The 15,176-nt window shown below is 42.5% G+C and overlaps 1 pseudogene across 1 annotated transcript; it reads right to left on the reverse strand.

Annotated features, from left to right (window-relative positions):
* Nucleotides 1–9,221: 9,221 nt before the first annotated feature.
* On the reverse strand, nucleotides 9,222–9,859 carry LOC308246812 (heterogeneous nuclear ribonucleoprotein A1-like; annotated as a pseudogene). The gene has a single exon. The product of its transcript is annotated as a heterogeneous nuclear ribonucleoprotein A1-like (transcript).
* Between the last annotated feature and the right edge of the window lie 5,317 nt (nucleotides 9,860–15,176).

Below are 15,176 nucleotides of genomic sequence, written 5' to 3' on the forward strand. Positions count from 1 at the left end.
GGGGAGGTTAAGATCCCCTTCTGCAGGTATCCTTCTGCGCATGCCCACGGGACCCACCCCTTCTTGGCCATTTTAGGGCTTGGTAAACCATGGGGCGGGGTTGGGGGAGGCCTCTGGTGTTTAGATTGAACCTTAATTAATTGTTTCCTTTATGCAAGAATATTTTGGGGCTGATAAAGGGGAATTTAGAGCTCTGTATCTCCAAGTTAAGCAGGAACGAAGGGCCCAATTTAATCTTCAAGTAATTAACTTAAATGGCCCGCCTAAATTCTATCTTTTTACAAGTGAGGAATTGGCGACCATCACCTGAGAATAAATAATTTAGAATCCTTCTTAGAAACCGTATTACAGGTGGGTTTAGAAGTCTGTGGCATTTGGCATTATTGAACACCTCCTCCCTTGTCCAACAAATATATTTATTGGGTGTGTCCTATGACGCTGCCCTAGGAGCTTGCAATGACTGTAGTGAACAAAGGAAACACAGTTCTTAGTGGACTTCGACTTCAAACAAACACGTTTTTCTATAGTTTTGAAATTGTAAGTGCTCCAAAGAACAAAGGTATAAAAGGAGGACCTAATTTAGTTTGCAGAGTATCCTGAGAGTATCCGGTGCTGGAGCTAAAATGGATGAGATAGGCCAAGCTGGTTTGACTCTGGATAGAGCGCAGGCCTGTGGACCACTGGTGGTCAGTGAGGTCCGAAAGGTTGGCCACCACTGGACTGAAAAGTCCTACGTTTGATTCCGGTCAAGGCCACATGCCCGGGTTGCAGGCTCGATCCCCAGTGGGGGGCGTGCAGGAGGCAGCTGATCAATGATTCTCTCATTATATATATATATATATATATTTTATTGATTCTTTACAGAGAGGAAGGAAGAGGGATAGAAAGCTAGAAACATCGATGAGAGAGAAACATCGATCAGCTGCCTCCTGCACACCTACCGGGAATGTGCCCGCAACCAAGGTACATGCCCTTGATGGAAATCGAACCTGGGACCCTTCAGTCCACAGGCCGACGCTCTATCCACTGAGCCAAATTGGTCAGGGCGATTCTCTCTCATTTTTTATGTTTCTCTCTCTCTCTCTCCCTCTCTGAAATCAATAAAAATATATTTTAAAAAAATGGATGAGATAGTGATTGGAAGGAGATTGTCTCATATAATAAACTGAAAAAGAAGACTGTTGTGACTGAGCAGTGGGCAGATGAAAATGGGACCTCCTCACCCCACCCCTTCAGCTAACTCCCTATGGGCTCCTAACTTCAATTATCTTTCCAACCACCAGGACCTTTAACCTGTTGATCTAACCACTTCCCATTGTACCAAACCTCATCAGCTTTCTTATTTCTTCTCTCCTTGGCTAGCTTAAGTTGTTCGGCAAACATTATCATCACTTTGCAAAATTTGAATATGAGCTGAGAATTAGTTAATCCTCCTATATAATAAAAGGGTAATATGCATATTGTCCCCTCCACTGGGAGTTCTGCAGCAGTTCGACCAGGCGGTGGGCTGGCGGGGAGTGGGGGGGAGGGAGGGGCCACAGGCAGTTGGCGGGCTGGCCTCGTCTCAATCGGGGTCGGGGGGGGGGGGGGGATCAGCCAACCTCCCACGTCTCCTCCCCTGAGCCGACCAGGCAGATCAGTCCCAATCAGGCCGGCTGGCCAGACCCCACCCCTGCATGAATTTGTGCACCGGGCTTCTAGTATTAAGTAATTATTGTTAGATTTTATTGATTTTTTTTACAGAGAGGAAGAGAGAGGGATAGAGAGTTAGAAACATCGATCAGCTGCCTCCTGCACACCTCCTACTGGGGATGTGCCCGCAACCAAGGTACATGCCCTTGACCAGAATTGAACCTGGGACCTCTCAGTCCACAGGCCGACATTCTATCCACTGAGCCAAACCAGTTAGGGCAATTATTGTTAGTTTTGTAACATGTGATAATGGCATTGTGATTATGGTGAGGTTTTTTTAAGTCCTTATTTATAAGAGATACATCTTGAGGTATTTATGAGTGAACCAGTCTGGGACTTGCTTAAAAAAAATTTTTTTTAATTAAAAAAATTTTTTTAAGAACCGGCTGCTTTAAAATTCTTGAGGAAAAGAAAATGTGTGGCGGAATAGATGAAAGAAGATTGCAGCCCAGTTGACTTGGCTCAGTGGTTGAGAATCGACCTGTGAACCAAGAGATCATGATTTGATTCCCAGTCAGGGCACATGCCTGGGTTTTGGGCTCGACCCCCCTGTGGGGGGTGGTGATGCAGGAGGCACCCAATCAATGATTCTCTCTCATTGATGTTTCTATCCCTCTCTCCCTCTCCCTTCCTCTCTGAAATCAATTTTTAAAAAAAGGAGATTGCAAAATGTTTTATTTGTTGGATTTGGGTGACAGGCTCATGAGGGTTCTTTATATCATTCTTTCTACTATTGTGATATTTGACAATATCATAATAAAAAGCAAAATAAGCTCAAAATAATACATTATCTTGAATATCCTCTCAAGTTCCTGGAACCTTTCTTGCTTTATAGTACTTATTTGGCAAAACCTCAATCACAGTTAAGTTCACGTCTCCTGCACCCATTCAACTGAATATGAAAGAAAAATGCATGGCAGGCTAATTTATTTCTATATTCTTGACCTCAGTGGGTCCTTAATTCTGCCCAGTAATCATACTACATTTCTCTAGTCCAGTGGTTGCCAACCTTTTGGACCTCACGGACCACCAGTGGTCCACGGACCACCGGTTGGCGACCACTGTCTAGTTCACTTCGTCTCCCACTTTCATACCTATTTTATACCTCTTTCCTTGAACCTTCAACACCTACACCTAGCCATTCTCCCTGTCTGCTGAGGGCCTTACTTCCTATTTCACTTAAAAAAAAAATAAAAAACTAAAGCAGAAGAGAACTTCCACAAATTTCCACCACCACATCTATCCACTAGCATACGGAGTACTGAGAATTTCTGAACTCCCCACACTCCCATGGGAACAACCAGAAATCAGAGCCAGTTTTAAGTTCAGTTGATCAATAACTTACCCGAGTGAACATGCTTTTGCAAGCCAAGTCAACAACTACCTGTTGTTTCTGAAAATAAGCCAATCAGAAAGACTCACTTCAGTAAACATGCCCCTGAGTGCCAGCCAGTCAGCAATAGTTTCACCCAAGTTATCACTTCTACGATGATGTCAACACAATTAGACCCCTGAAAGTTCACCAGTCCCTGAATTACCTACCCTCTTTCTCAAAATCCAGTATGAGATTAGCATCTGGTTGGTCTGCTTGAAGCCATGCCTGACCCACATGGCTATGACTGTCTCTAGTATAAGCAATAAACTCAGCTTTGTTTTTTTATTTCATATATTGAGTGGTTTTCTTATCATTCTCTGATAGTACTTTATCTTCCCTTCTGTTACTATACATCAGTAGTTCTCAAGTGGGCACAATTTTGCCTCCCAGGGCATAAGGGCAATTTCTGGAGACATTCTTGGTTGTTAAACTGGTGTGATGGTAGAGGTCAGTGATGCTGCAAACTATTTTAACACAATCACAGGATAGTCCTCCCTCCCCCAACAAAGAATTACCTCACCCAAACTGTCAAAAGTGTAGAAATTGAGATGCCCTGCTATAGTCTGTGTTCCTCTCTACGGCCAACCTTATATACTGGACCTAACAATCCCCTCTTGCCTACTCAAGGACATTGCCCACGTTCTCCCCTCTACTGACTGTTCCCATCAGCATCAAGATATTATTTCTGCCACCTTAAAAACAAAACAAAAACCTTCTCAGATTTCAGTTCCTTCTTCAGCTACCACTCCATTTATCTGCTCTTTACAGCAAAACTCCTTGAAGGAAATGATGTATTCTCTCTGATTCTAATAGCTCTGTTCCCCACCCCAGCCCTCATTTTTTTTTTTTTTTTTTTTTTGCTCCAGCTACACTGGCCTCCTCACTAGTTCTTGAACATGGCAGACATAGTCCCGCCTTGGGGCGTTTGCACTCCCTGTACCCTCTGCCTAGAAAGGATTTTCCAGAAACTCACATGGCTCACCCCTCACATCCTTCAATTCTTTGTGACTTCCTTGCTCTAATGTCACTTCTCAATGAAATCTATCCTGACCACTCTGTATCAACTTGCAACTTCCCCTTTTCCCACCTAGACACCTGGGATCCTCTTCCACTTACTGTGCTTTGTTGTTCTCTATAGTGCTTATCTTCTTATATCGTATTATATATCTTATGTTAATGTTTGTCTCTACCTGTCCTCTAAATTATTAGAATATAATCTTTATAATCTTCTCAAAAGTAGATTTGTCTTTTTGTTTATTGCTATGTCCCCAGTGTTTGTAACAGAGCAGACACTCAATAAATAGTTTTCAAATGAATGTATGTAAACCTTCTAAAGGACTTAGACTTTATCCTAAAACCTAAGACAGCCATTGGAAGACGTTAAGCAGCACAGTAGCATGAATAGTTGTGTATTTTAGGAAAAATCACTCTGAGAACTATGTGAAGAATAGATTGGAGCCAAGGGAGGATGTAGAGTGACCATTAGGAACTTGCTAAAGAAACCCCTGCAGAAAGTGATGATGGGCCAAGACTAGAGTGGAGATAGCTGGAAATGGGAAGGTTCAAGATATATTTTGGAGCCAGAAACAACAGGACTTGGTGAAAGGTTATACATAGCAGGAGAGAGAATAGATTTCAAGAAGGACTGAACAACCATGTATGCATACATACATTATCTATATATATAAAAAGCCAGCGACCATAATGGCTGATTGCTATGACACCCACTGTGGCCAGTGAACCGGCCGATCAGTCAGTGAGACCGGCTGGCCAACCTCACGGCCCCTCCCCCCTGCCGGTCTGGCCCTGATCAGACTCTCCCACCCTGATCAAGAGCTGGCTGCTGGCCAAGCGCCTCCTCCCTTTCCCCTGGCCAGCCCTGCTCCTGATCAGCCTGCCCCACCATGATAGGCCTGCAGCCCCTCCCCCCGGCCGGCCCCACCCCTGATCGCCCCCCCACCCCAATAGGGGGTGGGGCTGGCCCACCAACCTCCTGAAGCCCCTCCCCCCACCCGGTCCCACCCAAGATCGGCCCCCCAATCCCATCAGGGGCAGGGCCAGCTGGCCAACCACCCATGGCCCCTCCCCCAGGCCACTGGCCCACAATCAGCACCGCCATCCCATTTGGGGGTAGGGCTGGCCGGCCCACCGGCCACAGCCCCTCCCCATGGCTGGCCCCATCCCCAACCAGCCCCCCAACCTCAATTGGGGGCGAGGCCCATTGGCCAATCGCCCTCGGCCCCTTCCCCCAGCCAGCCCAGCCCTGATCAGGCCCTGATCAGGGTGGGCCGGCCGGCCAACCTCCCACCATCTCCTCCTCCCGACAGGCCCAGTCCCGATCTGCCCCAATTGGGGCTGGGCAGCCAGATCCCACCTGTGCATGAATTCGTGCACTGGGCTTCTAGTATATTTATAAATTTACATGTATATATATTTGTGTGCATGTTTTTGTGTGACAGACATTTTGTCTCTTTTCTAGAATTCCCCAGTGCCTGGTACATAGATGTTCAGAAGATACTAGTTTTAAGACATGAATCAATAAATACTTCTGAAATTACCAGTTTTCAGAGTTACTTGGCAAATTTGATTTGGAGGAAAGAGATGGCCACTCCTCCCACTTCTAACACTAACCATGTGACCTTGGGGTCAAGTAACCTCTGTTTATGAGATTAAATAGGATAATGTCTATGAAAGTGGTTGGCACATAGTAGGTTTTGGCGGGTGCTAGTCTTTTCCTAAGTGTTTTAGTATAGGTGGTGAAATCAGAGATGCATCTACTCATTTTTGCTCCAGCTACACTGGCCTCCTCACTAGTTCTTGAACATGGCAGACATAGTCCCACCTTGGGGCGTTTGCACTCCCTGTACCCTCTACCTAGAAAGGATTTTCCAGAAACTCACATGGCTCACCCCTCACATCCTTCAATTCTTTGAAGGTTCCCTTTCAAGAATGAAGAACTAATTCTCACAGCCCCTGGGAATACCATCAGCAGGAAGCCCTTAGGGGTTGATAAGCAACTGACCACATCGGCCAGGACCCTCTGGGAGTTCCTTGACTGAAGAGAACCGTTTACCATCCCCCCACAAAACTCTGCATCCAGAGACTAATCAAGGTGGAGATATAAAAGGCCCAGACCCCCGGAGAAACCAAGATGGCGGCATAGGTAAACACCTGAAATTGCTGCCTCGCACAACCACTTCAAAACTACAACTAAAAGACAAAATGGACATCATCCAGAACCACAGGACGGCTGGCTGAGTGGAAATTCTACAACTAGAAGGAAAGAGAAAAGCACACTGAGACTCAGAGGAGCTGCGGAAGTAAAGCGACCGGAAAGGGCTGGCAACTGAGTTCGCGGCTGTCTTTCTCAATCGGGAGGGAGACACAAGCTCCCGACTGCTCTGAACTCCAGTTCCGGGCCAGACTCTGGGGACCCAGACTCATACGGGGAGAAACTGGACTGTCTGGCATCGAGCAGAACTCGAGGGCGGCTTTCTCTCAGAGGTGCTTGCAGCAATTACCGCGGGACACTGAGGGCCTCTTAGGACAGGGCTGAAGGTCAGCCATTGCTGTTTGCTCCTCCTTGTGGATTCCCTGAGACCCTGCCCCGCCCAAGCTGTGCGCAGAGGCTTTTGCATATGAATGGCTTGGCCCTTTGCAATCTAAAACTACCTAACAAACTGCAGCTGGGTCAGAGAGACCCAGAACATCCAAAAGAAGGCCCAAGGCCCTACAGAAGCTTGCATTGCTTCACAGCTGGGCCTCATCTGGGCACCTCCAAACCCCAAACAAAGAAGAGGAATCTGCAGATCTCTCCCTAGCTCCTGCTGGGTGGCCTCAGTCTGAGGCTAAATTAGCACCTCCTTGGAGATCCAAGAGCCAGTGTACCCAGTGGTCAGAGTGGGACCATCCAGATTACAACTCCTCAGATCCCTAAAGGACACACTCAGGGGGCAGACTCAGTGAGCACCAAAACCCCACTGAAGCAAGTCTTACCCCATAAGGGTGTCTCCAGCACAGAAGTTCTTCTATTGTAGACACAGCTGATTCTCACAGCCAATTGGCCTGGAGGTCAATTCCTCCCAGTGATACCAACAACAATCAAGGCTTAACTACAATAAGACTGTGCACACAGCCCACAAAGGGGTGGACCAAGAGTGTCCACCTCAGGTAACTGGGGAGGCTGAGCCACTGGGCCCTATAGGACACCTAGCACACAAAGCCACTCTATCAACTCAGGGAAGCAGCCAAAATGTGGAGACAAAGAAACAGGTCACAAATGAAAGAAATGGAGGAAAGCAAACAACTGGATATAGCATTCAAAACTACGGTTACAAGGTTTTTCAAGAATTTTCTAGAAAAGGCTGATAAATTTAGCGAGACCCTCGAGGATATGAAAAAGGACCAACTAGAAATTAAGCATACACTGACTGAAATAAAGAATAATATACAGAGATTCAACAGCAGACTAGAGGATCACAAGAATCAAGTCAAAGATTTGAAATACAAAAAAGCAAAAAACACCCAACCGGAAAAGAAAAAAGAATAAAAAAATATGAAGATAGTGTAAGAAGTCTCTGGGACAACTCCAAGCATACCAACATCAGAATTATGGGGGTGCCAGAAGAAGAGAGAGAGCAAGATACTGAAAACCTACTTGAAGAAATAATGACAGAAAACTTCCCCTACCTGGTGAAAGAAATAGACTTTCAAGTCCAGGAAGCGCACAGAACCCCAAACAAAAGGAATCCAATGAGGACCACACCAAGACACATCATAATTAAAATGCCAAGAGCAAAAGACAAAGAGAGAATATTAAAAGCAGCAAGAGAAAAACAGTTAATTACCTTCAAGGGAGTACCCATACTATTGTCAGCTGATTTCTCAACAGTAACTATGCAGGCCAGATGGGAGTGGCAAGAAATATTCAATGTGATGAATAGCAAGAACCTACAACCAAGATTACTCTACCCAGCAAAGTTATCATTCAGAATTGAAGGTCAGATAAAGAGCTTCACAGATAAAAAAAAGCTAAAGGAGTTCATCACCACCAAACCAGTATTATATGAAATGCTGAAAGGTATTCTTTAAGAAGAGGAAGAAGAAGAAAAAGGTAAAGATAAAAATTATGAACAACAAATACATATCTATCAACAAGTGAATCTAAAAATCAAGTGAATAAAAAAATCCAATGAACAGAATAAACTGGTGAATATAATAGAATCAGGGGCATATAAAGGGAGTGGACTGACAATTCTCGGGGGGAAAGGGGTGTGGGGGGGTGCGGGAAGAGACTGGACAAAAATCATACACCTGTGGATGAGGACGGGGGTGGGAGGTAAGGGCAGAGGGTAGGGTGGGAACTGGGTGGAGGGAAGCTATGGGGGGAAAAAGAGGAACAACTAATAATCTGAACAATAAAGATTTATTTAAAAAAATAAAAAAGATTAAAAAGAAATAAGACGAGAAGCAAAAAAAAAAAAAAAAAAAAAAAAGGCCCAGACCCCCTGCCCCAAATCAGGACAATGCTGAAGAGCCAGTCAGTTTTCGAGTTTCCAGGGGCCAACCTTGAGACTTCATCACAGTCCAGCTTCTCCCCCTGTCCACTCCTGCTTTCTTCCCTCCTCTCCCTGGTGTTTGATTCCAAGTGCCCTCCCTGCAAACCTCTGGCATGTTAATCTTCCTCTGGGGGTCAGCTTATCCATTTTATTTATCCCAAGGAAGCAGACAGCTCTGCTGATAGCCCCAACTGCCAGACTGTCTTTATTGTATGTGTGTTTTTTGATGTGAGAATATACAAAAATTTATGTATGTAAACTTTTATGCTAAGAATGAGTACATACTATGTATGCTAGTATAATTCTTTCATGAAGTAGAAAAAATGTGTCAAACAGCTAAGATTATATTTTTAGTGAAAATTTAATGTCTGTAAGACTTGACCCTTGCCCTAGCCAGTGTGGTTCAGTTGGTTGAACATCATCCCATGAACCAGGAGGTCACGGTTCCATTCCCATGTGACTGGGCTGGGGCTTCATCTCCAGTAGGTGGTGTGCCGGGGGCAGCCAATCCATGTTACACTCTCACACAGATGTTTCTCCCTCTCTCCCTTCCTCTCCTTAAAAATCAATAAAATTGAAAACAAACAGAAAACACCTCAACAACTGAAGTTTCCTCCATGACCAAAGTTGTCATTCCCACCAAAACCACCTCCATGATCACCTCCAAAGTTTCTGGAACCACTTTAACCTCTTTGGCTGGATGCAGCACTGGCCATCTCTTGCTTCGACAGGGCTTTCCTTACTTCACAGTGTGGCCATTCACAGTACGGTATTTCTGAATGACAATCTTGTCTACAGAGTCATGGTCAACAAAGGTTACAAAAGCAAAGCCTCTTTTTTTGCCACTGCCTCAGTCAGTCATGATTTCAATCACTTCTATTTTCCCATACTGTTCAACATAATCTCTTAGGTGATGTTCTTCGGTGTCTTCTTCAATACCACCAACTAAAATCTTTTCCACAGTTAAGTGGGCACCAGGTTTTTGAGAATCTTCTCTTGAGACAGCCCTCTCTGGTTCCACAACGCTCCCATTCCCCTCTTCCACAGTGGCATCGTGACAAACCCAAAGCCTCTGGAGCACTTGGTTTGGGATCTCTCATCACCACACAGTCTGTGAGGGTCCCCATTGTTCAACATGGATCCTCAGACTCTCATCGATAATTTCAAAGCTCAAACCTCCGATAAAGAGCTTCCGCAGCTGTTCCAGCTCTTTGGGAGACTCGGACTTAGACATGAGGACTGAGGAGGGGAGATTTGAACGATGCTTACTCGGCGGAGTCCACCAGCAGAAAGGCAAACCTAAGAGGTCTTCACTCTTAACGTTTCCACCAAAGGTGACAGAAGAATGGCTGCAGCTTTAAAAAGAATTTAAAAGTCCTGTTAAAAAATAATAACACGTCCGCCGAAACCGGTTTGGCTCAGTGGATAGAGCGTCGGCCTGGGGACTCAAGGGTCCCGGGTTTGATTCCGGTCAAGGGCATGTACCTTGGTTGCGGGCACATCCCCAGTGGGAGGTGTGCAGGAGGCAGCTGGTCGATGTTTCTCTCTCATCGATGTTTCTAGCTCTCTATCCCTCTCCCTTCCTCTCTGTAAAATGTCAATAAAATATATTTAAAAAAAAATAATAACACGTCCAAGATATGTTGTGTAAAAGAAGAAAAGCCATCTGCAGTATGCATTCTGTATAATCCCATTTATGTAACAAACTAAAATAGTATAGCTGCATAGGTCCACATAAGGGTATGTAAATACATAGAAAAAGATCTGGAAGGATAGGCACCAAACTGTCTTTTGGAGTGGAAAGTAGGACCAGGTAGAGAGTGAAGGGGAGATTTTTACTTTTTCTATTTATTCCTCTATTTATGGATGATTACATAATATGGACATAGTCATTATTTTAAAAATTAAAATTGAATTTAAAGACATAGTGGTGTAGTTACCCATATGGCTATTGTAATCTTGGGACTATTACAACTTTATATATTATATTATTTTACCTCTCCCAGCTGAGTAATTAAAAAGCATTTCTTAAGAATCTACTTTGTATAGTAAATATTACATTGGAATTGTACTTTACGGTTTGCATCTATATCTTACAACTCTAAAGGCAGTATATTAATTAGAATGCTATTGGCCTCACGTAACAAAACTAATTTAACTTAAGCAAGAAGGAGAATTTGGAGGAACAGTATTTCTTAAAATTGAGTAATGTTCATTTCACCTTTTAATTTTGTTCACCCTGTTTTAAACAGAAAAAAAGGCTCCTCAATGTTGACAAGTTATTTTTATCAAAATGTTACTTAAATGCATAAATTATTTATAAGCTTATTATGCTTACAATGCTTATAAAACATAAAATAAAATAAACATAAGTTAAATAACCATAAACTCAAAACATCACATGAGTGGCATTAATTTACTCGGATGAATGATGTTGCTTTGCTAAACTACAATGACCAATGTTGGGGAAAAGTAGAAAAATGTGTCCCCATTTAGTTTCTCTATTTAATCTGCTTGTGCAATTTAGTTTTAATAATATTAACACATGCAGAGAGTGCCTGTTCCTTTAAGCATGTTACATCAAAAATGCAAAATGATATTAATAACTGTAAGGCGCTGTTTACTTGTTTGGGATAATTGGGTGTTATACTTCACAAATGTTTGCCAGAGAGCATTCCTCTAATTTCAATTTAAGGAGATGTCACTTGATATTTTCATAAAACTGTCTTGTTCCCTTGTAGTTAAGTTAGTGTTACATAAAGCCACATCAAATGAGTATATAAGCCAATTATTATTGGAATTGGGAACAGGAAAAAGTATCTGAACTTCAAGTTCAATATTGCAGATGTTGAAAAAAAAAAGTGTCGAGTTTTAACCCAGAACTTTCTCTTAGATTATTGGATGAAATAAATAAACAAATGACTCATTCACATAACTTTAAAAATGTAGGACCATTATTCAGTTTTAAAAAGTAAACTTCCACTTTTCATTGAACTTAACACATTAGGACCACTATGAAATTTATTGGGATTTCCTGCTGTGACATCATGCAGCCTTTATTTGGTATGAGTACATGTTTACAGGTTATTTGGAGCCTTTGTCCTCTTCTCATTAGTCTGCAAAAACTAATGGAATATATTACTGTGTCACATCATGTCATTTTTCTGATGTCAAGTGTAAAAGAAAACTTGTTAAATAACAATAAACTACAGTTGACTTCTGTTTTAATCTTTCAGCTATAAAACACCACTACAAGAGCATTGTTGTTATAATTGATGGATGTAAGATTATGTGGCTCAGTGCTGGGACAGTACTACATTTAAATCATAGCCTAAACAAGAATATCAATCTTTCGTTATATTGCTCTTAAACATGCATACTGTGACATGATAGATCTTTAGGTGGCAGGTAGAAGATATTTGGGAGGAGAATTCTTTTCCCTGAAGCTGCTGTCTATAGCAGGTTTACCCATGGGATCGGGCAGCCTCCAATACAAATCCTCAACCCAATCACTGCTGTGATCTTTGAAAACAAATCTGATTATGTAACCTCTCTGCTTCAAGACGTCAATGGCTCCTCAATCCATTAGGAGTCAACCTAAGCTCCTTGATGAGGCTTACCTTTACAATGTCATCTCAGAGTTGTTTAATTCCTTCCCTGCTCCAGAATGAAATCTTGGTTTTACCTTTGCAAGGCCCAAGATATTTTTAAAAAATGTTTTTATTGATTTTCAGAGAGAGAGAGGAATGAAGTGGGGGTGGGGATGGGTAAGGAGAGAGAGACAGACAGAGACAGAGAGAGAGAGAGAGAGAAACACTGATGTGAGAGAAAAACATCAATGGGTTGCCTCCTATACACACCCTGACCCAGGATAGAACTCAAAACCTGGGTATGTGCCCTGACTGGAATTGAACAGGTGACCTTCTGGTGCAAGGGATGACACTCAACCAACTGAGCCACACCAGACAGGGCCAAGGTCTTTTTTCTAAATATTAAAGGCAAAGTCAGGCCTTCAAGTCCAGAGTTACACAAAGAAACATGGAAGCTTTGAACTTAATTTATTTTATTTAAGTGGAGGTGTGAGAGGGGCAAAGAATTGCCTTCAAAATTTCCATATCCGTTTCTTAGAACAAGGTTCAAGTTACCAGACTTCTGGGATCCTAACCCTTTGCTAAACACATTAGTTGCCTGCTCTAATGCCAATCAAATGCCTGCCTGAGAATCATGAGAGGAGAGTTTAAATGCTCTCTAGTTCAAGCAGTCCTCCAGAAAAGGGCCTTTTAACTTGAACACCTACAGACAAGGTGTTTCAAGATAATCCTGGTCCCTTTGCACCATCCCCCTCCCCGCTTTTAAAAAATATATTTTTTTATTGATTTCAGAGAGGAAGGGAGAGGAAGAGAGAGAGATAGAAACATCAACAATGAGAGGGAATCATTGAGTGGCTGCCCCCTGCATGCCCCCTACTGGGGATTGAGCCCGCTACCCTGGCATGGGCCCCTTATTGGAATCAAACCCAGGACTCTTCAGTCCCCAGGCTGACGCTGTATCCACTGAGCCAAACCAGCTAGGGCCCCACTTTTTTACATTAAAGGGCTTTTATATTAAAAGACTTTAGGCTGCCCTGTCTGTGGCCTCCTCTCTGTGTCACTGCTTCACTGATAAACTCCTTTCACTTTAAACTCTAAAAATAAAATAAAAATATTATTTTTTAGAGCAGTTTTAGGTTCACAGCAAAACTGATTGGAAAGTACAGAGTTCCCATCTAGCCAAATCTCCCCACCATCAATATCCTGCAACAGAGTTATACCTTTATTACAACAGCTAAACCAACTTTAATACATCATTACTTACCAAAGTTCATAGTTTACATTAGGTATCATTCTTAGGGTTGTACATTCTATGGGTTTGGAAAACATAATGACATATATCCATCTTTATAGTTTCATACAGAATAGTTTCACTGTCCCAAAAATCCCCCATGCTTTATTAATTTATCCCTTTCTTCCTTCTCCCAAACTCCTGGCAACCACTGATCTTATTACTATTTCCATAGTTTTGCCTTTTCCAGAATGTCATATAGTTGGAATTATATAGTATGTTGCCTTTTCAGAGTGGCTTCTTTCATTTAGTAATATACATATATATATATATATATATATATATATATATATATATATATATATAATGTAATTTATATATCTAAGCAACCGTCCGAACTTTTGACCGTTTGACCAGTAGCTATGATGCACACTGACCACCAGGGGGCTGACGCTCAATGCACAGGCATGGAAACATGGAACAGACTGATGACTCTCAGAGGGAAGTGGGGAGGGTGGGAAGAGATTAACCAAAGATGTCATATGCATACTAGAGGCCTGGTGCATGAGGGGTCCCTCAGCCTGGCCTGTGGGAATTGGGCCAAATCCGTGCACTGGGCCTCCAACATCCCCCGATGGGGTCCTGGATTGCAAGAGGGCACAGGCCAGCCCGAGGGACTCCGTGCACCAGTACTGTAGTATGATTATAAGTTTCCTCCATGTTTTTCAATGATTTGATAGCTCATTTCTTTTTAGCATCAAATAATATTTCATTGTATTGATATACCAGTTTATCTATTCATGTACTGTAGAGCATTTTAATTGCTTCCAAGTTTTGGCAATTATGAATAAAACTGCTATAAATATCTGTGTTCAGGTGTTTGTGTGGACACAAGTTTTCAACTCCTTTGAATAAATACCAAGGAGCATGATTGCTTTATTGTATGGTAAGTGTATGTTTAGTGTTGTCTGTGTTTTGGATTTTAACCATTTTAATAGATATGTAGTGGTATTTTATTATTGTTTTAGTTTTCAATTCCCTAATGACACATGCTGCGGAACATCTTTTCATATACTTGTTTACTACCTAAATATCTTTTTTGGTGAGGTATGTGTTAGCTCTTTGGCCTATTTTTAAATTGAGTTATTGTTTTCTTATTGTTGAGTTTTAAGACATCTTTTTTATATCTTGGTTAAAAGTCCTTCCTCAGGTAAGTCTTTTGTAAATATTTTCTTTCTGTCTGTGGCCTGTGTTACCTGCCCTAATGTTGATCAAATGCCTGCTTGAACATTGTGAGAGGGGAGTTTAAAGTTTCTATAGCCCATCCAGTCCTCCTGAGCAGGCCCTTCCAACTTGAATACCTAGAGGCAAGGTATTTTAAACCTTTCTGATCCCTTTGTACTCCTCATTTTTTCTTGTACTCATATTTTTATTTTCCCACTGTATTTCATTTTAACATTACTAGTTATACCCACTAAACTGATTTCATGACTTAATGTTTCAAAAATACTATGGTAGGGCCCTAGCCAGTTTGGCTCAGTCAGCCTGCGGACTAAAGGGTCCCAGTTTGATTCCAGTCAAGGGCACATGCCTGGGTTGCGGGCTCGATCCCAAGTAGGGACCGTGCAGCGGGCAGCCAATCAATGATTCTCTCTCATCATTGATGCTTCTATCTCTCTCTCTTCCTCTCCCTTCCTCTCTGAAATCAATAAAAATATTTTTTAAAAATT

This window comes from Plecotus auritus, assembly GCF_963455305.1.
Source record: "Plecotus auritus genome assembly, chromosome: 4".
NCBI classification, from domain to species: domain Eukaryota; kingdom Metazoa; phylum Chordata; class Mammalia; order Chiroptera; family Vespertilionidae; genus Plecotus; species Plecotus auritus.